The sequence below is a fragment of the Scyliorhinus torazame genome, chromosome 7, assembly GCF_047496885.1.
Source record: "Scyliorhinus torazame isolate Kashiwa2021f chromosome 7, sScyTor2.1, whole genome shotgun sequence".
Taxonomy (NCBI): domain Eukaryota; kingdom Metazoa; phylum Chordata; class Chondrichthyes; order Carcharhiniformes; family Scyliorhinidae; genus Scyliorhinus; species Scyliorhinus torazame.
The window spans coordinates 277,419,113-277,445,534 of NC_092713.1; the positions used below are offsets into that span (position 1 = coordinate 277,419,113).

General features: G+C 50.2%; 1 protein-coding gene across 2 annotated transcripts in view; it reads right to left on the reverse strand.

Annotated features, from left to right (window-relative positions):
- Positions 1–26,422, reverse strand: part of atp10b (ATPase phospholipid transporting 10B) — a 511,821-nt gene that overhangs the window by 410,210 nt on the left and 75,189 nt on the right. The window lies entirely within an intron of this gene.

Genomic DNA, 26,422 nt, shown 5'->3' on the forward strand with positions numbered 1-26,422 from the left:
TCAGAGAATGGTTCCAGCAATAGATGAAGGCTATTTGGCCCATGGTATCTATGCTGAGTCTCTGAAAGAACAATTCACCTTGAGTTGCTCACCTGCATTCTCCCTGAAGCCCTGCACATTCTTCCTTTCCATACAGTAATCCAATTACCTCTTGAAAACCTCAATTGTCGCTGCCTCCACCACACTGCCAGGCAGTGCATTCCAGATGCTAACCACTTGCTGTCTGAAAATGTTTATCCTCATGTCACCAGTACTTCTACTTAAATCTGTGCCCTCTGGTTCTTGATCCTCCGACCAATGGGAACAGTTCCCCATGTCTACTCTGTCTCGATCCCTCATGATTTTAATACCTAAACCTTCTCTTCAAAGACAACAGTCCCAATTTCTCCAATCCAACTACCTAACTGAAGTTCCTTATCGCTGGAATCATTCCATTAATCTTTTTTACACCCTCTCTAGTGCCTTCTCATCCTTCCTAAAATGTGGTGCCCAGAACTGGATGTAATACTCCAGTAGAGACTGAGCCAGTGTTATATACAGATTGAACATAAGCTATGCCCATATTTATAAAACCCAGCATGCTGTAGCCTTTATAAACTTCTCTCTCAACCTGCCCTACTACCTTCAATGATTTATGCACAATGATTTATGCTCCAATGATGCAAAGGTGGGTAGACTACACATCACTCATATAAACCCAGCTGAAAGATGCAATCCTGTCAACTGCGACAATGGCACAACCTGCAACTACAGCCAGCAATCCTCTACTTACTAAAACAGTAATGAGGACATAAAGCCATGCACCTTAAAAAAATAATTTAAGAAAGAAAAGGTTGTCAATTGGATGGTATGAATGCACTTGGGACCACCAAAAGAATTGTGGTGATAAAAGGCTATTGCGTACGAGTTGGCAAGTTACTAAGTTTCGAGATGAACTAATAGTGACCATGTGGTAAAGTACCGGTGGAGGAATGCAGAAAAAGAATTTGTGGGAGTGTAAAAATGATTTGAGATAAGCTGGTTTATAGATTGGTTAAGAGAGATGAAGAAAATAGATAACATTAGAAGAGATACACTTTGAAAAGTGTTACCATGGTAATTTGCTGGCCGCTTGCTAAATATAATTTTGTTATTTTTCTTAGATGTCTTCATGCTCCAAATTTATCGCCTTTCTGCAGGCCAGCTGATAAATGGAGTCAGGCTTCCAGTTTGTGGGTACTTTTTTTTTTCTTATTAGTAATTTTTTCCAACTTGTGAATTAACAGGGATCCGATAATCAATATGCTTGCCCCTAAGTGTACCAGGTTCGTTGGTCAAACATTGGACATAAAATCTGGACCATAACACTAGTTGCAACAGAATCCATCAGCACAGCAGACACCGACAGATTCAATTGCCTCACTTGGATAACAGATCGACAGGAAAAGTACCATATGCTGTGGTCACTTATGCCAAACAACTCTTAGAGAGACATCAAATTCTAAGAGAGAGCAAGGAAACTTTTACCAATTTCCTTGAAAAATAAGACGAAAAGAACGAAGAAAGAGCAGTTTTCAATCACTGGAATGAATACTCAACTGTGCTAGAAGTCCATACATATTGTGGCATCCTTCTTTCTGCGAAAGATATTGGAAGCGCAGCAAACAATCTATTTCATATGGGGTGTCTTCATTTGGCGCACCGCTGCTGGCAGCTTTAGTGGGCATCTATACATGAAGCTACCAGGTTGGTTATGAGTTGTTTTAGCATCTATTGCCAATCCGCTGTAGCCACTGGTCGTTGTGATCGTGTACACCAGCTCACAGGATATGTCACTGTTTTTCTCTTTTGATAAGGACATGGGAAGTCCACACCGAGCAAAAGTAAGAACAAAGTTTTATTCACAAACGCTATATATGCATTGCCCGGTAAACTCCTACTGGGTACCTGTTCGGCCTGGCCAACCTTACATATATATTGGACAATTGAGATATCCTGCCCCTAGTGGGGGAGCTTGTACGGGGAAGCCAAGCATTCCCACCCCACAGGTCCCGTGCAGCACAGTACATTCCTCCCCGCTAAAGTCCAAAGACTCCCTCGACGAGTGATAAGACAGAGAAAGGGGAGCAAGCGGAGGACGCAGAGTTGTTTCACCTCCAGTAAGTCATCATGGAGCTGATGCGCTGGATCAGTCGGCATATATCGCAGCGATGAACGACGTCGGTGGCAAGAACGATGTGGCAGACGATCGTCAGGAGGCGTCCGAGATATCAAAGGTTTACGCCGGCATCTCAGAGTCAGACGACACAATGTTGGGCATGTTGGCGTTGAGAAAGACTGGAGGCGTTCAGCATGCTGGATCAGCATTGGAACCTGGGGATCCAAGGCATGCTTTTCTGAGGCACTCCATGAGGGAGCAACTGCCATGAGCAAATGTGACCCAGAGGTCACTTCATTAATTGCCCCCAGACACGAATATGGTAAGAGATTGGTCCCGTTTGACGGACAAGAATCCCAGCGAGCACCATCGTTGAAGTTATGAATGAACACCATGTCATCAAGTGCGAAGCGGCGATGAGGTCGATGTAGAACTGTGCAAAGCCCTTGCAAATCTTGGTTCAACGCACCTTTGCGACAATGTCCGATAGAACCAATCGTAGTGTACAAAGTCTATGACCCATTAACATCTCAGCGGGAGCAACCCCAGTTACTGCGTGTGGCGTGGTCCTGTACGAGAATAAAGATCTTGTCAGTCTTGTGTCCATTGAGCCGGACATTTGTTTCTTCAGCCCTGTTTAACCATCTGGATGGCCTCTCTGCCAAAACAGTTAATGCCAGATGGTAAGGGGTGGTGTGGACGTGGCGAATCCCATTGCTCTTCACAAAAGTAGCAAGCTCTTCACTTGTAAAAGAGGCTCCATTATCGGTCACGAGTACCTCCGGGATTCCGTGGGTAGAAAAAGAAAAAGGGACTCTCTCGATGGTTGCCTGGGAGGTGATCATCGGCATCTTGTGGGCCTCCAGCTACTTTGAGTGGGTGTGCACCAGGATGAGAACATCGAACCTAAGAAGGGACTGGTGAAATCGGCATACATGTGGGCCCAAAGGCACGCCAGCCACGCCCGAGGATGTTAGGGTGCTGCTGCGGGGAGCTTCTACCGCTCTTGACAGATGGAGTACTGCATAGCCAAAGTCTCGATATCCGTGTCCAATCGCGAACACTCGACATAGCTTCTCGCCAACATCTTCATTTTGGACACTCCGGGATGTCCATTGTGATAGTCCTTCAGTACTGCAGCCTGTCCTTTTGCCTGGACAACAACCCTAGCGCCCCACAGGAGGATGTTGTCCTCCACGGTTAACTCCGACAATATTGAGGAGGAAGCTTTCAACTCCCCGGTAGCTGCTGCTGCTGCACACCGTATAACACCAGATGATGCACCTTAGCAAGTGCAGGGTCAGTTTGCCTCCAGTCATGAACACATGAGGCAGTATGGCAAGGAGTCCATGAACTTCAGGACAGCAATCACTCGTCCACTGTAGGAGGGCTTGTGGATCCGACCTGCAGGGGAAGACAGCTCAACGCATCAGCATGAGCAATCTGGGACCCATGTCGGTGCTAGGGAGTATTCATAAGAAGCCAATAACAGAGCCCAGTGCTGAATCCTTGCAGCCGCTATTGGTTGGATCACCTTGTCTTCGCAGAAGAGGCCTAGCAATGGCTTGTGATCAGTGCCGATAAAAAATGGCGGCCATAGACGTATTGATGAAATTGCTTTACACCAAATGCGACCACCAGACCTCCTTTTTCGATCTGGGCACACTTTCCTTTGGCCACAGCCAGGTTCCGGGAGGAAAAACGATTTGACAGTTATGTCCGTCGTCCATTCGATGGACAAAACCATCGCAAGTAACATAGAATGGTTTTGAGGAGTCAAAATGGGTAAACACCCCTGAAGAAGGCAACCTCTGCTTCACCTTGTTAAATGCTGTACCCCGGTCCTTGCCCAAGCCCAAGGTTCCCACTTTTTCAAAAGCAAGTGGATGGAGGAAGGACGGTAGCCAAATTCAGAATAAAGCACCCATAATAATTCACTAATCCAAGGAAAGAGTAAAGTTCCCTGGCATCTCATGGAGCAGGGGCCATTTTGGTGCACCCGATATCCCAAATATACCACATCTTTCACACGAAATACGCACTTCGCGTGGCGCAAGCAGACCTCATATTCGGAACACCGCACCTCCTCGATGTTCTGCAAATTATCTTGTTCCCCAGCCCCTGTGACTAACATGTCACCTAAGTAAACTGCGACGCACTGCAATCCACGCAGCATTTTCTCCATCACGTGCTGGAAGACCGTGCATGCTGAGGATACCCCGATCGGGAGCCAGATGTGCTCATAAAGTCTCTTGTATGTATTAATTGTGTCGTACTTCTATGAGGATTTCTCGAGCTCCAGCTGTGGATAAGCATTGCTCATGGCCAATTTAGTGAATGTACTGCCACCAGCCAATGTTGCATATAAAAGGGCAGCACGGTGGCACAGTAGTTAGCACAGCTGCCTCATGGCGCCGAGGTACCAAGTTCGATTCAGGCTCTGGTTCACTGTCCGTGTGGAGTTTGAACATGCTCCCCGTGTTTGCGTGGGTTTCACCCCCACATCCCAAAGATGTGCAGGGTAGATGGATTGGCCACGCTAAATTGTCCCTTAATTGGAAAAAATGAATTGGGTACTGTAAATTTTTTTTTTTTTAAATGCTGCACATAAATCCTCGATGTGAGGTAAAGGGTAAAGGTCGAACCTCGAAGCAGTGTTCGCTTATCCGGGTTAGTTACTGGGACCACCCAATCAGCGAAGCGCGCAGGTCGCATAATGCCCAAACTTTGGCGAAGTTCGGTCTCAACCTTCTCCACTATAGGGTAGGGAACCAGGCGGGCATGAAAATATCGGGGCTGGGCTTCCGGTTCCACCTGGATGTTAGTCGCGGCCCCTTTAATGCTACCGAAACCAGGGAATGTGCTCAGTACAGACACAAACCACCAGACCCATCTTGGAGGATTTGCTGCCAGTCCAACTACAGCTGGTACAGCTGATCACAGCCCAACATGCTAGGGCCATTGCTCAGCACAACAATGAGGGGAAGGTGCACTGACTGGCACCCAGAAACCAACGGAGTGAGAGTGAACCCCACGATATTCAGTCATGCCACTGTATAAATGGCCAAACGAGCCACCATGCCAGCCAAAGACAAAGAATGCACAACTTGTTTGATAAGATCAAAAATGCTCTGCGCTGCTGCAGAAATGGCTGCTCCCATATCCAGCTCCATTTGGAGCATACAACCATTCACTTGTATCGGAAGGTGAATAGATGCCAAACGGGGCGATGTCAAACAGTTCAGCTGCATCTCAGCCTCATCCTCGGCCTCTTCTGGGCCATCCAGATACAAGGCCCAGCCTCGGGCTGACGCCTGCCTCAGCTAGGAGCATGGAGTGGTGACCTTCCTGATGCCGGCAGGTGTGCCTAGACCAGTGCACACATGTAACACATGAGCCAAAATAACCTACAGCCGAAACCGGGGACATCGAACGATTCAGCGGCCGGCTCCTTGCCCAGAAGCCAGAGTTGCAGCGGCGTTCGGTCTGGGCTGTGGGGGTACCACGTGAGGGGTGATGGTCCAAAGCGTTCACCTCCACCCCTTGTATCTCTTGGATTCCGTGTCCCGCTTTTCTTGGGACAGGGAAATCTGCAGTACCTACTGAAAAGTTAGGGAGACTCACCCAAATGTTTTTTCTGAGTTTCCATATTATTGATACCACGGACCAAGCGATCGTGTAGCATATCGGACAAAATAGTTCCATACTAACAAAACTCGGCTTTCTTCCGTAGCCGAGATACAACTTGGTGATGGATTCACCGGTGGACCTCTCCGCCCTATTAAACCGAGAGGTTTGAACAATTATCGATGGGGTTGGGTTAAAGTGTTGCATCACAAGTGCTTGCATCACAAGCTGGTCGAATGTACACAGTTTGGCAGGGATTCCATCCTTACTAGGTGCTATTCTATTTCCTAAGCATCTCTCGCCTTCTGGTTCGAGTGAAGGGATTTCTTCACCTAATTCATTCATGACAGAAAGCTATGGGAAAGCGCAAAGCACAGACTGGATGATGTCCACCTCACAGTACAGCTCAGTAGTCCCACCAGGCTGAACACATCTGTTTACTTCCATTGATGTGCATTTTCAGCATCTACTGGCTTCAAGGGACAACTTTGGGATGGTAAGACCAAGCACCCTCTTCATCCCTTCATACAAAGCTCATAGATTTCCATTGTCACAGGTAGTTTAGATTTCTTGAAGTAATTTGATCCAGTGTTTATTTGCACAGTACATTCCTATCTTTTGTGCAGCTCTTGTAAATACTTTCTGGTCATGCAACTTATTAACTGCTGGGATTATGTTGTGCATCATGTAGGCTTTGCTTTTTTGCATCAATGACAGATATCATCTCAGCTGAGTAAATCTCAAACCAGTCCTTTACCAAATGAAGCCTCTCCTGCTTCACAGATGATTAAACCAGGGTAGCAATCATTCCAGCAGCAGTGCAACAGGCTGGTATTTGGAATTGTTGTTTGACTAAGGAATGTCGATGCGTGGCAGTCCGTTTTGTTTGGAGCTGTGAAACCTCCGGGGATGCACCTTCACTCTTCTGCTGGCAAATGTGGCCAGTGTCACAATCTGCGCTGTGGTAGGTGCGGGGGTGGTGAACACTGATCAGATTGTGCCTTTTCTCACGATGACTAGATCTAGTTTGTGCCAATGTTCAGACCTTGGGTGTCTCCATGATACATGTTGGTGATGTCTGCTTTGGAAGAAAGTGTTGGTGATGCAGAGACCATTCAGGAAACAAGACTCAAGAAGGCATTATTTGTTAATGTTGATTTTGCTCACTGCCTGATGACTGAGGCACTTTGGCCATGAACCACTGTCTGCCCAAACACATGCATTGAAGTCATCCAGGATGGGCAGTCTCTTGCCATTTGGAAATTTCCTTAGAATGTGACCCAGGGAATCGCTTTGTCAGAGATTCTGACATACAGAATTGGTGCACAGTTGCACATAATGTTGACTGAACCTGCATCAAATGGCAGCTGCAGGGAGATGATGAGGTGCTCCGTGATTGCTGCTGGCGACTCGATTGACTTTGCCAGTCAGTTGCTCACTGCAAAACCTACACCGTGCTCACAGTCGTCTTCAGCGCTCTTTCCATGCCGTTAGAATGTGTAATTAGCTTAATGAATATAACCTGTGTCGGCTGATCACCTGGTTTATTGTAGACCGACAATGTCAACACCAGCCTGTGTAACCCATGGTCAATCAGGGCCGGCTTGTGTACACTTGCTGTGGAATGTGGGTCATTGTTCATGCCAGAGCACATTCAAGCTTCCAAGACAAAAGGTCACCTTTCTTTGTTTGCTGCATTGCTTTGGCATGGTTGTCAGAGGTCCAGAATTGCCTTGCACCTCCTGACCTCATAGACTGGTATCTGGAGGGGAGATAGAAACCTTTTTGTCTGAGGCCTAGTGGCTGCAGGAGATGCCGGAAGGTGCTATTTTGAGGGAAACGTCAACCGCCTAATGTGACTCCACTTCAGTATTCATGTCAGCCATTAATCCTTGCTGTTTTGCTAATGTTGAAAGACACCAACGAGCAGGGCCCAAACTGCCAGAGGCATGGATGCGATCTTGTTGTCTAGATGTGCTATTCTCTGGACCCTCTCATCATGGCCATTATCCCACCTCCCGTTCCTGCCAGTGAAACCCAGCCTAGCCACTAATCCACCTCGATGGAGCATTCAAATTGGCAAGTCAAGTTAATTATGTTAAATCAAAACCCCCTCACCAGCCAAGCACCTCAGCAATTTAACCCATCAGTAAAACCCACACCTCAACATTAAACCACCTCAGTAAGCCCCAGTTACAGCACTAAAGCCCTCAACCAAACAGTATTAATCCCCCAAATAATCCCTCATCGTGACACTAAATTCCCCCACCACATTACTAAAGCCCCTCAAATAAAACCCACCAAACCTACCGACTAAACCTTTCAACACAGTAATCACTCTCAAAAAACCAATTACCCCAGTCAGCCCCTCACTCAGCACTAAAACCAGGTATGAAAATGTGCGGCATCCGTTTAATTAATGAGGCCTCTCCCAGCATCACAAGGCCCCAAGGTGGGCCTGAGCTACATCTGCGGTGGCAGGACAACAGCTCCGAGATTTCTGGAGTGCTGGAGGGAAGGGACCCTGCCATAATGTGGTGGTCCTAGAGTCGAGGGGCTAGGGCAAATGGAAGGAAGCCAGCTCCCTGGTACAACCCCACAAACAATGAACTTTTCCAAGGGTGGTCTGGGAGCCTAATCAGCTGCCCAGATCACCCTAAATCGAGGCAGCCTCCCTTTGGAAGGCTACGAGAGCACTGGAGCCAGGAACTTCATCCCAAAAAGATGGCTATGGCATGAAAGCTGCTCCCTGAACTTTGGATTGGATTGGATTGGATTTGTTTATTGTCACGTGTACCGAGGTACAGTGAAAAGTATTTTTCTGCGAGCAGCTCAACAGATCATTAAGTACATGAGAAGAAAAGGGAATAAAAGAAAATACATAATAGGGCAAGCCTGCAAGAGAGGATAAAAGAGAGAGGTTAGTATTAATGTTAGTTTTAGAATTAATTTTGAAAAGATTAGAACGAGTATAAGTTAAGTAAAAAGCGGATCTGTTTGGGAGAGCTCGCAGAGTCGCCTCGCTCCGGCGCCATCTTGGTAAAAAGAACTGGGTAAAAAGAACTTGAACTGACTGGAATTCTAGATCATTCGAGATATGAAGTGTAAGCAAATTCTGGTGACCTCTTCAGTTGTGGTAATTTCCACACCTGTTCACACTGAAATGACCCAATTATCCTACTGATGGGATTCCTCCTCTATTTCAAGGGGGCTACTGCCTTCCACCATTTGAATTATTTGTTTATTTTTACACCCAAGGCACCTCCATGCTGAAATACTCTTGCGTTATCTTACCCGCTGTAGTTGTGCCCTCATTTCCTTGTGGGTTACCAAGGCTGCAGAGATGCCAGCACTCCAATTGCTCCCCAAAATATTGAGATTCCAACATCTGACCTTAATTGAATGGCAAGCGTGAAGGTAGTAGTCAATTAAGATGTAAGCTCCAAGATGCTTGCACGGACGGAGTTCTTCCAGAAAGTGCTGGCTTGGAACTCCCTGATGCTGGGGTCCCGAAACCCCTAGCAGGATCCAGTCTTTTAGTTCAGAGTGAAAGTGCTCCCAGCCTGAACTACTCCTATAAACTGTTCTGTTTTCTCTATCCTTCACTTATTTTCCTGTATCCAACACTGTATAATATACACTGCCTAAAGCATGGAAATAAATTAAATTGTCCATATTCTTTGGGAAAAGAAATTCAGCATTATTTTTTCCAAGTATATCTGACTAGTCCACTCATACCAGGGGCGTCATTCTCCGACCCCCTGCTGGGTTGGAGAATCGCCGGGGGCTGCCATGAATCCCGCCCCCGCTGGTTGCCGAAGTCTCCGGTACCGGATATTCGGCGGGGGCGGGAATTGGGCCGCGCGGGTTGGCGGACCCCCCCGCTCGATTCTCCGGCCCGGATGGGCCGAAGTCCCGCCGATAAATTGCCTGTCCCGCCGGCGTGGATTAAACCACCTTTTGAACGGCGGGACAAGGCAGCGTGGGCGGGCTCCGGGGTCCTGGGGGGGGCACGGGGCGACCTGGCCCCGGGGGGTGCCCCCACGGTGGCCTGGCCCGCGATCGGGGCCCACCGATCCACGGGCGGGCCTGTGCCGTGGGGGCACACTTTCCCTTCCGCCTCCGCCACGGTCTCCACCATGGCGGAGGCAGAAGAGACTCCCTCCACTGCGCATGCGTGGGATACTGTCAGCGGCCGCTGACGCTCCCGCGAATGCGCCGCCCGGGGATGTCATTTCCGCGCCAGCTGGCGGGGCAACAAAGGCCGTTTCCGCTAGCTGGCGGGGCGGAAATTCCTCCGGCGTTGGCCTAGCCCCTCAATGTTGGGGCTCGGCCCCCAAAGATGCGGAGCATTCCGCACCTTTGGGACGGCGCGATGCCCGACTGATTGGCGCCGTTTTGGGCGCCAGTTGGCGCACATCGCGCCGTTTCGGGAGAATTTCGCCCCAGATCTCCAATCAACCAAACAATGAAAGTGGCTTGATTATGAATGGACAGTTACACGCCTGTGTTTCATACACTCTAATACCCTAATCCAAACAAAAATACTGCAAACAATCTGGTATTAGATGATCAGCATACTCTCATATGTGTCCCGAGCATTCTTCCCACCCCACGCACTGATCACATTTTGTGTAAAATGTACTGTTATTCCACTGGAGGATTCCACACCATCGCAGCCTCAGACTGGCATGCTAACCCCAAAATAAAACTGCAGTAGGAAATGAAAAATGAAATGAAAATCGCTTATTGTCACAAGTAGGCTTCAAATGAAGTTACTGTGAAAAGCCCCTAGTCGCCACATTCCGGCACCTGTTCGGGGATACTGGTACGGGAATTGAACCGTGCTGCTGGCCTGCCTTGGTCTGCTTTCAAAGCCAGCGATTTAACCCTGTGCTAAGCCAGCACCTGTCTCTTGCTTCCCATGTTATGGTTTTCTATGTGAAGCACCCATTGGGTACTGGAGGAACAAATAGTACTTCATTTAGTGATTGCACTTAGCACTTAGTGCAATTGCAAATACCAGGTGCTCATTTACCATGTAGAAAAATTATATAACCACACACAGAGCAAATATTATCACTAGTCAACATCTTGGGCGCGATTCTCCACTCCCGTGCCGGTTGGGAGAATCGCCGGGGCCGCCAAATTTTCCCGCGACGCCGGTCCGACGCCCTCCCGCGATTCTCCCAAGCGGCGAGAATGGCCCCGTCGAGTTCCGCGCTGCGCAGGCCGGAGGATCGCCCGAGACACCCAAAATGGCGATTCTCCGGCACCCCTGCTATTCTCAGGCCCGGATGGGCCGAAGTCCCGACGGCGTGACCCCAGTTCACGCTGTCGCTGTTCACACCTTTTTAAAGTCGTCAGCCAGCACGACTGAGCAGGGAGGAGGTGAGCGGACTGTTCCGCAGCTCCTGGAGACCGCGTCGGCTTACCCAAGAAGGCTGCGCCCAAAGGGGGGGTGTGGGAGAGTGTGCAGGTGGGAGGGGGGGGTGTGGGAGAGTGTGCAGGTGGGAGGGGGGGTGAGGGAGTGTGTGCAGGTGGGAGGGGGGGGGGGGGATGAGGAAGAGTGTGCAGATGGGAGGGGGGGGATGAAGGAGAGTGTGCAGGTGGGAGGGGGGATGAGGAAGAGTGTGCAGGTGGGAGGGGGGGGGGATGAGGGAGAGTGTGCAGGTGGGAGGGGGGATGAGGGAGAGTGTGCAGGTGGGAGGGGTGGAAGAGGGAGAGTGTGCAGGTGGGAGGGGGGATGAGGGAGAGTGTGCAGGTGGGAGGGGGGATGAGGGAGAGTGTGCAGGTGGGAGGGGTGGAAGAGGGAGAGTGTGCAGGTGGGAGGGGGGATGAGGGAGAGTGTGCAGGTGGGAGGGGTGGAAGAGGGAGAGTGTGCAGGTGGGAGGGGGGATGAGGGAGAGTGTGCAGGTGGGAGGGGGGATGAAGGAGCAGCGTGCAGGTGGGAGGGGGGTGAGGGAGAGTGTGGATGGTATCGTCCATCCGCGGATGCCACATGTCAGCCGCCCTGATATGGCAGGACGGTGACGAGGACACGGCCGCAGGTTGCGTGTGGCTGATGGGCACAGGCGAGTGGCACACTGGTGAGCAGTACGGTGTGAACTGACCGTTGGGCGCAGACAGTGACCAGGTGTTAGGCTGGCTGCGTGTCTGCAGTGCGACCAGGCCACCGGGACACACAGGGATCCCATGTAACCCGGCTGACGAGGTGTGGAAGAACCTTGGTGTAACATGTCGTTTCTCTGCCCCCACCACCCTCCTGCAGGTCACCATGTGTGCCAAGCAGACAGCGATGTTTACTGCCGTGGTTGGAGCCGCAGCTCTGGAGTTTGCCATCCGGCAGCGTAGAGTCATACGGCCCACAGTGGCTGCAGATGCAGTGATTGCCGGTGCAGCAGAGGGGATGGCCGCGGAGTGGCCCGTCATTGATGCGCAGGCCGCAGGCGCTCAGGACCCGAAAGTACAGGGGGATGCCGAGGGGAACATTGACCGCCAGACGGCGAGGAATGCAGAGGAAGTGCTTGGGGAGGAGCAGGTGGATCCACTGATGGTGGTGCCAGGGCGCCACAGGCGTCCAGCAAGGCCGAGGGTGTACCGTGACAGAATGTCGTTCGAGGCCCTAACGGACATCACATGCAGGAGGAGACTACGGTTCAGCAGGGAGACGGTCGCACATATATGCCAGCTCGTGGCGCACCTTGCACCACGTGGAATGGGAGGAGGACACGCGATACAGGTCTCCGTCAAGGTGACGGTGGCCCTAAACTTGTATGCGACCGGCTCCTTCCAGGCGCCGAGCGGGGACCTATCTGGGATATCACAGGCATCGGTCCACAGGTGCATCAGGGCCGTCAACGACGCCCTGTACGCCATCGCGGACAGGTACATTCAATTCCCCGAGGACCGAGCACAGCAGGAAGCACGGGCACGTGAATTCGCCAAGGTGGCCGGGATACCGATGGTCCAGGGTGTCATCGATGGTGTGCACGTCCCCATGCGCCCACCTGCAGACAACAGGGAAGTGTTCATGAACAGAAAGGGCGCATACTCCATGAACATTCAGGTGGTGTGCGACCCCCATATGAAGATCATGCACGTGTGTGCAAAGTACCCCGGCAGTGTGCATGACGCCTACATTCTGGCACAGTCGTTCATCCCCGTAATGTTCAATGGATGCCCCCCCCCGGCTGAGGGGCTGGGTGCTGGGCGACAAGGGCTATCCATTGAGGTCATGGCTGCTGACACCAATACGGAGGCCTCACACCAATGCGGAGAGCCTATACAACGAGGCCCATGCAGCAACCAGGGGTGTGGTGGAGCGGTGCTTCGGCCTGCTGAAGATGCGCTTCAGATGTCTGGACCGATCAGGAGGGGCCCTGCAGCACCAACCCGACAGGTTCGGTTACATGGTTGTGGTCTGCTGTGCGTTGCACAACATTGCCATGCAGAGGGGAGATGACCTGGTGGAGGAGTCGGAGGGAGAACCCGACGGCACCGGAGCCAACGCAAACGAGGAGAATGGGGAAGAGGAGGATGCGGAGGAGGAGGATGATGGCGCGCATCAGCGTGGGGGGAGGGGCGCAGGACACAGACACTGCCCGGCTGCTCGTTACGTCCAGGAGGCTGCGCGACGGCACCGCCGCGGACAGCGGGCACGTAACGCGTTGGTGGCCGCACGGTTCACGCACTGTGGGGGTGGGATTCGCTGAACACTGCCACTTGCACGGTCACTCCTGTACACGGGCACCACACAGCAGCAGCCCCCCCCCCCCCCCCCCCCCCCCGCACGCCCGCAACGGGTTCACGGCAACAATTCCACATCACCTTACCACTGCGGCACTACGGGATTGCACAACATTGATGATTGGGTAAGCGGATGTGAACAGTGCCATGTTGAATGATGACGGCCCGTTCTGCGATGAGCTGTGTGCTCAGATTCGCCAGCCGAGGTCTGACTCATGGCTATAGCTGAACCATGCACTCCGGTGGTCACAGTCTTCGTGACGGATATTTCACCACATGCCCGTGGGGTGGCTGGCGTTAGTGTACCGAGGACAACGGTGTCCGATTATGGGAGGCAGGGTGGGAAAAGGGTCAGCACATCCGGAACAGACCTTGGAACGGCTCGTATACCACTATGCCAATCGGGCACCCTCATGAGCCCCCTGGCACCGGACATAGCACACAGTCTTACAAGTCAAATTCAACAGTGAGTTTATTCGTGTGGTTAACATAGGTGCCCTACCCACTACAACTAGACTGTGCCCTGCACCCGTGCCAACTTCTTACGTGCCTAAGACTTTGCCTTACGGGCCCTACCACTACGTCTAGGTGTGTTCCCAGATGGTACAGCAGGAGTGGAGGCGGACTGCTGTGAATCACGCCCTTCGACATGGCTCCCCGTCGGCACACGTTTCCTGACTCAGTTCTACAGATTTTTGGGCTCCAAAAGAATCATAGGATAGGAGGATAGGGTGGAAAAGTGGAAAATGATGTGCAGCCACGATCTTACTGATTGTTCTTATGCACAAAAGTGGTTTTGCAAAATGGTGCCTCTTCTCATCTCAACAGCTGAGGGTGGCACAGTGGTTATCACTGCTGCTTCACAGCACCAGCGATCCGGGTTCAATTCCAGCCTGGGGCGAGTCTGTGTGGAGTTTGCACGTTCTCCCTGTTTCTGCGTGGGTTTCCTCTGGGTGTTCTGGTTTCCTCCCATCACCCAAAGCTGTGCAGGTTAGGTGGGTTGACCATGATAAATTGCCCCTAGGTGGGGTCACACGAATGGAGGTGTGGGAATAGGGTGTTCTTTCAGAGGGTCGGTGCAGACTTGAGGGGCCAAATGGCCTCCTTCTGCACTGTAGGGATTCTACGATTCTATGAACTGAGCCAAATGTAGTTAAAAGTAACCAGGTATCCTATTATAGCTTATTTACTGACTCCAAGTGCCTCAATGTAGGACAAGTTGAACAATTCCAATCACTCAGCATTCTTGTGTCAAACTAATTCAACTGTTGAAAATAAGTGGAAGTGGCTTGTTTTGCATGAAATTCTGTCAGAAGTCAAATTAGCACTGAGAAATATTATACAAATCCCTTGTTCTGCTCATCAGCTGTGTCAAAAATATCCGTGTCGCTTATGTGATGTGACAAACTCAACGCACAGCTGTTCTGCTCCTCCTGAAAATTTTTATTTCCGCCTCCACCTCTTAAACCAGATTATCTTGAAGCATTTTCAAAGTTATATTTTGAAGAGGATTGTTGTACTGCGAAGTTGAGCTTTGTGTGTGTTTCGAAAATGACTTATCAGACAGACAGCAATTTGTAAAATCTCATCCCAACCTTGAATATATTTGCCTAAAGCAAAAAAGATTACCAATATCTCGGTTGAATGTATTTTGAGGAGCTCCTGAAGTAAATATGATGCATATTTTGATCCAATGTTACAAGAGAACATTTTACTCCTTTAAAGTTTAAATTTCTGCCTTACGCTGAGATATTCTGTTCTACAACTTTTGCTAATTTAAAGGACGGTCAGATCTATTATTACCAAAATGGGTCAGAAGTCAACTCAAGGGCTTAAATTCAGCAGCAGTGAATAGGCAGTCCGTTTTACGCCTCATCGGATGTTATTTTCCAATATCCTCAGGAAGGAAAATGAGTTTGTTGTCATTACACCTGTTTCTTGAAATTTCATGTATCAAAAGCTCAATTGATCTTTCCGTCCAGTTATAACATCAACTGGGATTGTGACATTCCTCTCGAGTTGTGAATTTTTCCTCTACCCGCCTTGGTAGCAAAAACCCTGCCCAGGTTCAAATGGCCCTGCTGAGTTCAGGTTTAATCCAGGTAAGTCCCACAGAACTGTCGAAAGTCTCCGGCTCTAGCTAAGAGTGTGATTCATGCCCCATTCCCTTTCTCCCACTGGCAAAAATGAGATCTGTCAGAAAGGAGTTTCTGCATCCGCCACCCAGCTGCCGTTTTTAAGGGTCCATGGAGTTTACCCGACTTCCTGAAAAGTCGTCCCATAAACTTGGATGCATATTGCAAGAGTATTGATAGTCAAGCTGAGGAAAGCCATGTCAGATCTTGGCAAGGTTAATAGGGTGTGAAGGTCAGCCCTCTCTTGGCTTGCCGCTTTAGGTGGCAGACGGTCTCCTGGAAGATTATCCCGGTCAGAGACTCGAATGGCAGGCTGGTGTCCATATGCCAAAGACGGTTTCAGCAGCTACTAGTGCATCTGTTTTTTGTGTGATAGAATATCTGAATTTTACTGTAATCTTGTACATGCAGCATTACATATAATACGTGAACTATGATTTTAATCGCCACGCCACTGCGGGTCCACCCCCAATAGATGCGGTGAGCCATTTAAATCTATGGTGCGACTGTAATATCTCCCCAGCTGGGAGGCAGGGTAAACTCTGGCCATATTATAGAATGCAAAGACCTGGAGCATTTTGCCTCCACTCCATTGTGCTCAAATTCAATACTGCAGAGAATGTTACGCAATTGTCTGCACTGATTCCAGTCTTTAAGCGACAAAGTTAGAGTTCAAGGCCTATTCCAGGGCCTTGATGATATAATCTTGGTTGATCCATCAGTGGAATGAGGAGTGCTCTCTCTAAGGAGGATAGATTAAACTGGAGACCTATCTACCCACTCAAGTGGATGTAATATTTGAAGAGCAGGTGAGTTCCATTGACAACTACTAATGTCCTGAAGCAAATGTCACAAAGAGTTGAATTGTTCATTTACTTCATGGTTGGTTTACAGAACTTTCTGTGCATACATTGGCTGCTGTGTTTCCCTAGGTGCAACAGTGACTACACTTCAGATGTAATTAATGTGTTAAGGCACGATTTCAGATGTACGCGGGTTTTATCAAGGATAAATGCCAAGTCTTTACCTGGCTTCCTATAAAATGATTTATTTCTTAAAATCTATTTTGATTTCTTTCCACAATCCAGCACAACACTGTAAAATTTGGAGAAATGTAAATTCATATTTAAATTCGATTGAAATTTTTACTGTCATTTCCAATTATGTGGGAGAGCACTTTGATTTTCATTGAGGAAATTATATCTCCCGAATTGCAGTGTGATGTCTGGTCCCTGACATCCACGAGATGCCTTGAGGATATGGTAGGTGCAATATAAATGCAAGTTCTTTCCATCTGTTGTGTGGGTGAAGTTTGATGTTGAGTGCTGGAAAGAATTTGGGAATAATAAGGGTAAGCTCGCTGTGATCTTTTCTCATTCTTATATTTGTCTATGTGAATTTTTCTGATAATGAAATGTCACCAGCAATGGTAAAAAGTAGTGAGGTGACAGACCATGGATATATATTAAATTCCACCCCTGCCTATGATGTGGAGTAAATCCTAATGAACGGCATGCCAGTGTCTCTCCTTTCATGAACATATTAGTGAATTCCTGGTCAGTTTCTTTTGTCCAAGGCAGGAACAATTCTCAAGTTTACTTATGGTATGTTTTGAATAGTAGGCTAAAAAATAAAAGCATGGCAGGGCATGGGAGTCCTGCTGAATGCATATCCTGTGCCCTGTGGGAAATCCAGGATGGTTCTTGTATCTGAGACATATACGTGTGCAGGAAGTATCAAGAGGTGGAGCTCCAGGTTTTTGAAGCTTGAGCAGCAGTTGCCATCAATATAGACACAATCATAGAATTTACAGTACAGAAGGAGGCCATTTGGCCCATTGAGTCTGCACCGGCTCTTGGAAAGAGCTCCCTACCCAGGCCCACATCTCCACCCTGTCCCCATAACCCAGTAATCCCACCCAACACTAAGGGCAATTTTGGACACTAAGGGCAATTTAGCATGGCCAATCCACCTAACCTGCACATCTTTGGACTGTGGGAGGAAACCGGAGCACCCGGAGGAAACTCACGCACACACGGGGAGAACGTGCAGACTCCGCACAGACAGTGACCCAAGCCAGAAATCGAACCTGGGACCCTGGAGCTGTGAAGCTATTGTGCTAACCATTATGCTACCGTGATGCCCTATGGTGCATCAATGAGGCTGGGAGCTATGTGGATAGAAGATTTCTGGAGGTATCACCCTGCAAACTAAGGGTGTGTAGGTTGAGAAGCAATGGGTGACTGTCAGACAGACAAAGAGGACCAGGGAGAAGTTGCATGACTCCCAGTTGCACCTTACTCTCAAAATAGTATTCAGATCTGAATAATGCTGAGGGTGATGGTTTCTCTCGGGATTGCAGCCAGAGTCAAGTCCACAGCCTCATGGGTGACTCGGCTGTATAGGAAGAGGAAGAAAAAACACTGATGGGGGATTCACTAGTTGAGGAATAGAGGTGTTTCATATGATTCCAGGATGGTATGTTGCCTCAATGCTGCCAAAGTCAAAGATGCACTGAGCAGCTGCAAGATAGTCTGAACAGAGGAGGGTGAACAGCCAGAGTGTGGACCATAGTCAGTACCACTGACATAGGTATGAAGAGGGAGGAGACCCTTCAGGTATATTTTAGGGAGCTAGGACAGAAGTTAATAAGCAGGACCCTCAAAAGGACAGCAGTTGTTGAATTATTCCCGGTGTCACACGCTAGTGAGTACAGAAATAGAAGGAAAGTGCAGCGAAAGTGTACCTGGAAAGATAGTGCAAGAAGGAGGGCTTTAGATTTCTGAGGCATTGGGACCAGTTCTGGGTGAGGTGTACAATTTGAATGGGCTGCACCACAACAGGGCCGGAAACAATCTCATCCTGGGGAGGTTCGCTAGAGCTGTTGGGGAGAGTTTACACTGGCTTGACAGGGAGGTGGGAAGTTCGAGCATAGAATCAGAAAAGAGAAAAGCGAAGATGGAAATTAAAGGCAGAAAATTAGTAAGGGTGTGGAAAGCAGATCAAACAAAAGATAGAAAATAGACGTTATAGGACTTTGGCAGTGCTTAGTAACATACATTTCAATACAAGGTTTCTAGTAAATAAAAAAAGTAAGTAGTGGAGGGGACTGATAGATACTTGGAAGTATGGTACCAGAGCTATTGCTGAAAAGTGGCTAAAACAAAAGGGCTGGAATGGTAGCTCAATATTCCTGGTTAAAGACTTTTCAGACGAGATCGAGAGGAGGGATCAAAGAAAAGGGGGATGAGGATGAATATCCTGTTTACCCTCTTATGTGGACATAATTAGATTTATCGGATGCTTTTGAGGAAAAGCATGAATGCCCTCTTGGTGTCCTGATCATTATCTCTCAACCAACATCAATAAAAGAAAATGATTCATTCGCACATCTGACTGCTGCCGGTGCGACCGTGCTGCCGGGGCGACCGTGCTGCCGGTGCGACCGTGCTGCCGGTGCCACCGTGCTGCCGGTGCCACCGTGCTGCCGGTGCGACCGTGCTGCCCGTGCGACCGTGCTGCCGGTGCCACCGTGCTGCCGGTGCCACCGTGCTGCCGGTGCGACCGTGCTGCCGGTGCCACCGTGCTGCCGGTGCCACCGTGCTGCCGGGGCGACCGTGCTGCCGGGGCGACCGTGCTGCCGGGGCCACCGTGCTGCCGGTGCGACCGTGCTGCCGGTGCGACCGTGCTGCCCGGGCGACCGTGCTGCCCGGGCGACCGTACTGCCCGGGCGACCGTACTGCCCGGGCGACCGTACTGCCCGGGCGACCGTACTGCCCGTGCCACCGTGTTGCCGGTGCGACCGTGCTGCCCGTGCGACCGTGCTGCCGGTGCGACCGTGCTGCCGGTGCGACCGTGCTGCCCGTGCGACCGTGCTGCCGGTGCGACCGTGCTGCCGGTGCGACCGTGCTGCCGGTGCGACCGTGCTGCCGGTGCGACCGTGCTGTTGGTGTGACCGTGCTGTCGGTGTGACTGTGCTGCCGGGGCGACCGTGCTGCCGGGGCGACCGTGCTGCCGGGGCGACCGTGCTGCCCGTGCGACCGTGCTGCCGGGGCGACCGTGCTGCCGGGGCGACCGTGCTGCCCGTGCGACCGTGCTGCCGGGGCGACCGTGCTGCCGGGGCGACCGTGCTGCCGGGGCGACCGTGCTGCCCGTGCGACCGTGCTGCCGGGGCGACCGTGCTGCCGGGGCGACCGTGCTGCCGGGGCGACCGTGCTGCCCGTGCGACCGTGCAGCCGGTGCGACCGTGCAGCCGGTGCGACCGTGCTGTGGACAATTTGACTGCAGCATTTTCTACATTACAAAAGTCACTTCTCTTTAACAGGCACTTAATTGGTTATAAAGAGATTTGGCGATTGTGAGATCTTAAAATGCAAAGTCTTCCTTTGTTCTCCATATTTCGAAGTACCATTTTGACGAAGTAGTGTAGATGTACAATTTCCTTTCAAAAAAAGTTGCCAATTCCTCTTTAAAATGTTGATCACTTGCAATAGGAGCAGAGGGTCCCACCTGTGAAAGATTGTGCTCTTTGCACTATCCACACAATGCAAGGCGGACAGTCAGTCTCAGGGCTATTTCGAAAAGAACCTCAAGTTTCACGAGCAGGCTAGTGTCGCACTAAAATAAAGAATTGCTTTACCCTTCACTCTTGAGTGACTGAACAAGTAAACTACGACACTTATGCAGGAGGATGTACTTCAGGATTGCATTTGAACCAACAGCTCTCATTCCCTATGAAATGCCATGAACAGGGGAGATACTGAGAGTTGCTATGACGAGCCAGCTCTAATGAAAGCGGTGCTATCTGTAAGCCGCAGCTAGATTTGACGTTTACGCTTCACTTCAAAACATATTAAAATGCATTGCTTTTCAGATATTTATCTCGCATCAGCCAAAATTGGAACAACATGGTGTTTTGTCGAAAATATCAAACATAACCCTTTCATTGCAGACTTTGTTTAACTGTTTATTAAAGGAACAAAGAAACTAGTAGGACCTCCTTTGTTATCTTTACATTCTTGTAGGGAAGACTTTAAAATCTGAGTAATATCTAATGTCTCCGTGAATGATTGGAGGAAGGCTTCTCACTACGTTTCCAGTGCAGTAATGCACAATTGATTCGGGAATCTTTCATCCTGATCCCTCGAGGCAATGGACTATTGTCAGGGCCCTGAGCCATTGCGGTATCCAGTGTCTTCAACTGTTTCTTGATATCTCATGGAGTAAATCAAATTGGCTGAAGACTGACACATGGGACCTCCAGAGGAAGCAGAGGTAGATCATTCACTCAGCACTCCTGGATGAAGATTGTTCCGAATGCTTCAGCCTTACCTTTTGCACTCCTCACTCCTCATGTGATGGGCTCCTTCATCAGTCAGGCAGGGGATTTTTGTGAAGCTTCCTCCTCCAGTGAGCTGTTTAATTGTCCACCACCATTCACAGTTAGGTGTGGCAGGACTGTAGATCCTAGATCTGATCCGTTGGTTGTGGAATCGCTTAGCTCTGCCTATTACTTGTTGCTTATACTGTTTGGCACACAAGTAGTCCTGTGTTGTAGCTACACCAGTTTGCCACCTCATATTTAGGTGTGCCTGGTGTTGCTCCTGACATCCTCTCCTGCACATCTCATTAAACCAGGGTTAATTCCCTGACTTGGGTGGGGGCGATACTGTGTTAACAGTTGAGTGGGGGATATTCTGGGCCAGAAGTTACAGATTGTGGTTGAGTACAATTCTTCTGCTGCTGATGTCCCTCATGGATGCCCAGTAGATCGGTAGATTTGTTTGAAGTCTATCCCATTTGGGATGGTGGTCATGCTGCACAACACAATGGAGGGTATCCTCAATGTGAAGACGAGACTTCATGTCCACAAGGACTGTACAGTCGTCACTCCTACCAATACTATCTTGGACAGGTACATCTGTGACAGGCAGGTTGGTGAGGATGAGGTCAAATATGTTTTCCCTCTTGTTGGTTCCCTCATCACTTGCTGAAGCATTCGGAACAATCTTCATCCAGGAGTGCTGAGTGAATGATCTATCTCGGCTTCCTCTGGAGGTCCCATGTGTCAGTCTTCAGCCAATTTGATTTACTCCATGAGACATCAAGAAACAGTTGAAGACACTGGATACCGCAATGGCTCAGGGCCCTGACAATAGTCCTGAAGGCTTGTGCTCCAGAACTTGTCGCACCCCTAGCAAAGCTGTTTCAGTACAGCTACAACACTGGCATCTATCTGACAATATGGAAATGCCCAGGTATGTCCCGTACACAGAAATTAGAACAAATCCAACCCAGGCAATTATGCCCCATCAGTCTGCTCTCGATCATTAGGCAAAGTGATGGAATGGGCCATCAACAGTGCTATCAAGCAGCACTTACTCAGCAATAACCTGCTCACAGACACTCAGTTTTGATTCCGCCAGGGTCACTCAGTTCTTGACCTCATTACAGCCTTGGTTCAAACATAGACAAAAGAGCTGAATAAAAGGTGAGGTGAGAGTGGCTGCCGTTGATATCAAGGCATCATTTGACTGAGTATGGCATCAAGGAGTCCTAGCAAACTGGAGTCAATGGGAATCAGAGGGGAAAACTCGCCATTGGTTGTAGTCATACCTGGCACAAAGGAAGAGGATTGTGGTGGTTGGGGAATAATCATCGCAACTCCAGGACATCACTTCAGGAGTTCCTCAGGGTAGTGTCCTAGGACCTACCATCTTCAGCTGCTTCATCAATGACCTTCCTTCTGTCACACGGTCAGAAGCGGGGATGTTGACTTCCGGTGGCGGCCAGAAAGGAGTTGGCCGCACATTTGGTGGCTCCCGCTCGAGTTTGGACCTTTTCCACAATTTTGTCTCGGATTTTACTTGGAAAATTGATAGTTGACATAACTGTGAGGAGGAGTCCCACACCAGTGAATGGAGAGGCGGACCAGGAGTGCTCGCAAAGGAAGAAATAGGTGAACAGAGAAGGCCTGGGTTGAAGCTGCAGCGGGGGGAAGCATGGCGGGTGACTGGAGTCCTGGCTCGACGACCCAGCGGTCGACGGAGCAGTTGATGCAGTTTATACAAGAGGGCTTAGTCAAGCAGAAACAGGAATGCTTGGACCCGATTAGGGAATCGATTGCTCGGCTGGAACATAGATTGCTCAAGATAGGGCAATCCAGAAAGTGGAAAATGCACTGGCCAAGCATGAGGAACACCAAACAACAATGGAGGTGGGTTGCTGAGAGACTAGCAGAAAAGGCTCCAGGAGAAGGTGGAGGATCTAGAGAATAGGTCCCACCGGCAGAACTTGAGGATCGTTGGTCTCCCGGAGGGGTCCGAAGGAGCGGTTGCAGGGGCATATATAGCGGGCATGATCGAGAAGCTAATGGGGATGGGACGTTTACCCGACCCTTGGAGTTGGACATGGTCAGGTAGACTTGGAGCTGTAAGCGGGAGAACTGCATCCTGCGTATCTACCAAGACCTGAGCGCGGACGTAGCCAGGAGAAGAGCGTGGTTCAACCAAGTAAAGTCGACCCTTTTCAAGAAGAAGGTGAAGTTTGGACTGCTGTATCCAGCCTATCTTTGGGGCACTTATGAGGAGCAACATTTCTATTTTGAGTCGCCCTGGATGCGATGGACTTCGCCAGAAGGAAAGGGCTAGCATTGGACTGAGGTGTTTGAACTTTGCTGCAGCATTCACGTTAAAAATGTTTTTGATTTTGGACTATATTTGTAATGCCTTCTGTATTGATCCTGGGGCTGCCGTGTATTTGTGTAAGTTAAAGTTTGCATTTGTACTGGTGGGGGATGGAAGTGTGAATTTTCGATGTGGGGTTTTTCTTTTCTTTGTGTTTCTTTCGGTCAACTGGGCTGGGATTGTTTTCTTTTGCATATGTGTCTGAGCTGGGAGGGGGGGGAAACAATAGATGGGAAAATGTCTGGCGCCATGGGCGGGGGTTACCAAGCTAGCTGGGCGGCTGGCTCACGGAAGCGCAGTGGGGGGGGGGGGGGTGAGCAGATGTTATGCTTGTTGAAGGGGGCTATTTGTACAGTGCTGTTATGGGTGGGGGGGGGAATTGCTCTGCTGATGGGGGAAGGACTGTTGCTGGGGACAAAAGGGAGGTTGGGGATGGAGGCTGCCTGGGGGCGAGCCGGAGACTGGCCCAAGAAAGGTGATGGCGGATTGGCAGGGGGGGGGGGGGGGGGGGGGGGGGAGGTTGAAGCCCCCCAACCAGGCTGATAACATGGAACATAAGAGGGCTAAATGGGCCGGTTAAGAGGGCACGCCTGTTCGCGCATTTGAGGGAATTGAAGGCGGACGTGGCAATGTTACAGGAGACGCATCTAAGGGTAACCGATCAGATTAGATTAAAGGAAGGGATGGGTCGGACAGGCATTTCACTCGGGGCTGGGCTCTAATACTAGAGGGGTCGCTATCCTGATTAATAAGTGAGTGTCATTCGAGGCGGGAAGAATAGTTGCGGATGTGGGAGACCGTTACATCAAGGTTAATGGGAAGCTGAAAGGGCTGCCGGTGTTACTCGTGAATGTGTATGTGCCAAATTGGGATGATGAGGAGTTCAAAAGGAGGATGTTGGGGAAGATCTCGGACCTGGACTCACATAAGTTGGTCATGGGGGGGGGGGGGGACTTCAACACAGTCATTGACTCAAGGCTAGACCGGCCGAGCTCTAGGGCAGGCAGGCTGCCAGCATTGGCAAAGGGGTTTATGGAGCAGATGGGGGGAGTGCACCCATAGAGGTTTGGGCGGCCGAGAGTGAAGGAGTTCTCCTTCTACTCACACGTACATAAAGTGTACTCCCGGATCGACTTTTTCATCTTGAACAGGGCTTTACTGACCGGTGTAGTGGACATTAGTATTCAGCTATCACGGTCTCGGATCATGCCCCGCATTAGTTGGACCTACAGGTGAGCATGGAGGGTGGCCAACGCCCACATTGGAGTTTGGATGTCAGACTGTTAGCGGATGAGGAGGTGTGCGGGCGGGTGACAAAATGTATCCAGAACGATCTGGAAGTTAATGACACGGGGGAAGTCTCGGTTGCAATGGTCTGGGAGACGCTGAAGGCGGTGGTCAGAGGGGAGCTGATTTCGATACGAGCCCTCAGGGAGAAGGTAGACAGAGCAGAGATGGACCGACTGATAAGGGAAATACTTCAGGTCAACAGGAGATATGTGAAGACACCAAAGGCAGGGCTTTTTAGGGAACGACGGAGGCTACAGGCGGAGTTTGGCTTGTTAACTACAGGGAAAGCGGTGGAGCAGCTGAGGAAGGCGAGTGGGGCGATATATGAATATGGAGAGAAGGCCAGCAGAATGCTTGCGCAGCAGCTCAGAAAGAGGGAGGCAGCCAGGGAGATTGGGAAAGTGAGGGACAGAGACGAGAACCTGGTCGGAGATTCAGCAGGGGTTAATAGGGCGTTCAAGGAGTCTTATAGCAGGCTGCATGAGTCGGAACCCCCAGCTGGGCCAGAGGGGATGTGGCAATTCTTAGGGGGGCTGAGGCTCCCGAAGGTGGACGAAGGGTTGGTAGAAGGGCTGGGGGCCCTGATCAGGATGGAAGAAATAGCAGAAGGGCTGAAGGCCCTGCAGTCGGGTAAAGCCCCGGGACCGGACAGGTACCCAGTGGAGTTTTATAAAAGGTTCTCTGGGATGCTGGGGTCGCTGCTGATGAGGACATTTAATGAGGCAAGGGAGAGAGGGGTGCTTCCCCCGACGATGGCACAAGCCATGATCTCACTGATCCTGAAGCGTGACAAGGACGCGGAGCTATGCGGGTCCTACAGACCGATCTCCTTATTAAATGTTGACGCCAAACTGTTGGCCAAAATCTTATGTTCTAGGATTGAAGAGTGCGTTCCGGACGTGATTGGGGAGGACCAGACGGTATTCGTTAAGGGCAGGTAGTTGGCGGCCAACGTTAGAAGGCTGCTGAATGTGATCATGATGCCCCCAAAGGGTAGGGACGTGGAGGTAGTGGTCGCATCGGACGCGGAGAAGGCATTTGATCGGGTGGAATGGACCAATCTGTGGGAGGTGCTAGGGTGGTTTGGACGGGGCTTCATCGACTGGGTTAACCTGCTGTATCAGGCACCTGTGGCGAGTGTACAGACGAACAGATTGATATCGGGCTATTTCAGGCTGCACCGGGGGACAAGGCAGGGATGCCCCCTCTCCCCACTGCTGTTTGCGCTGGCCATAGAACCACTGGCAATTGCGCTGAGAGCCTCAAGGGGCAGGAAGGGCAGGGGTGGAACACAGAGTCTCGCTGTATGCAGATGACCTGCTCCTATATGTTTCTGACCCACTAGAAGGGAAGGGAGAAATTATGGGGATTCTGGGGGAATTTGGCCGGTTTTCGGGTTATAAATTAAACATGGGGAAAAGTGAGATGTTCGCGATCCAGGCAAGGTGGCAGGAGAGGCGACTGGGGGAGTTGCTGTTTAGAGTGGTAGGGGGAAGTTTTCAGTACCTAGGCATTTAAATGGCACGGGAATGGGAACGAGTACATGAGTTAAATTTGACCTGACCAGTAGACCAAATTAAGGAATGCTTCCGAAGGTGGGACATGCTCCCGCTATCATTGGCTGAGAGTGTACAAACAGTGAAAATGACGGTACTCCCAAGATTCCTGTTTGTTTTTCAGTGTCTCCCCATCTTTATCCCACGGGACTTTTTTAAAACGGGTAAACAAAGTGATCTCTGGCTTTGTAGGGGCGGGTAAGACCCCGCGAGTAAAAAAGGGGATGCTGGAGCGAAGCCGGG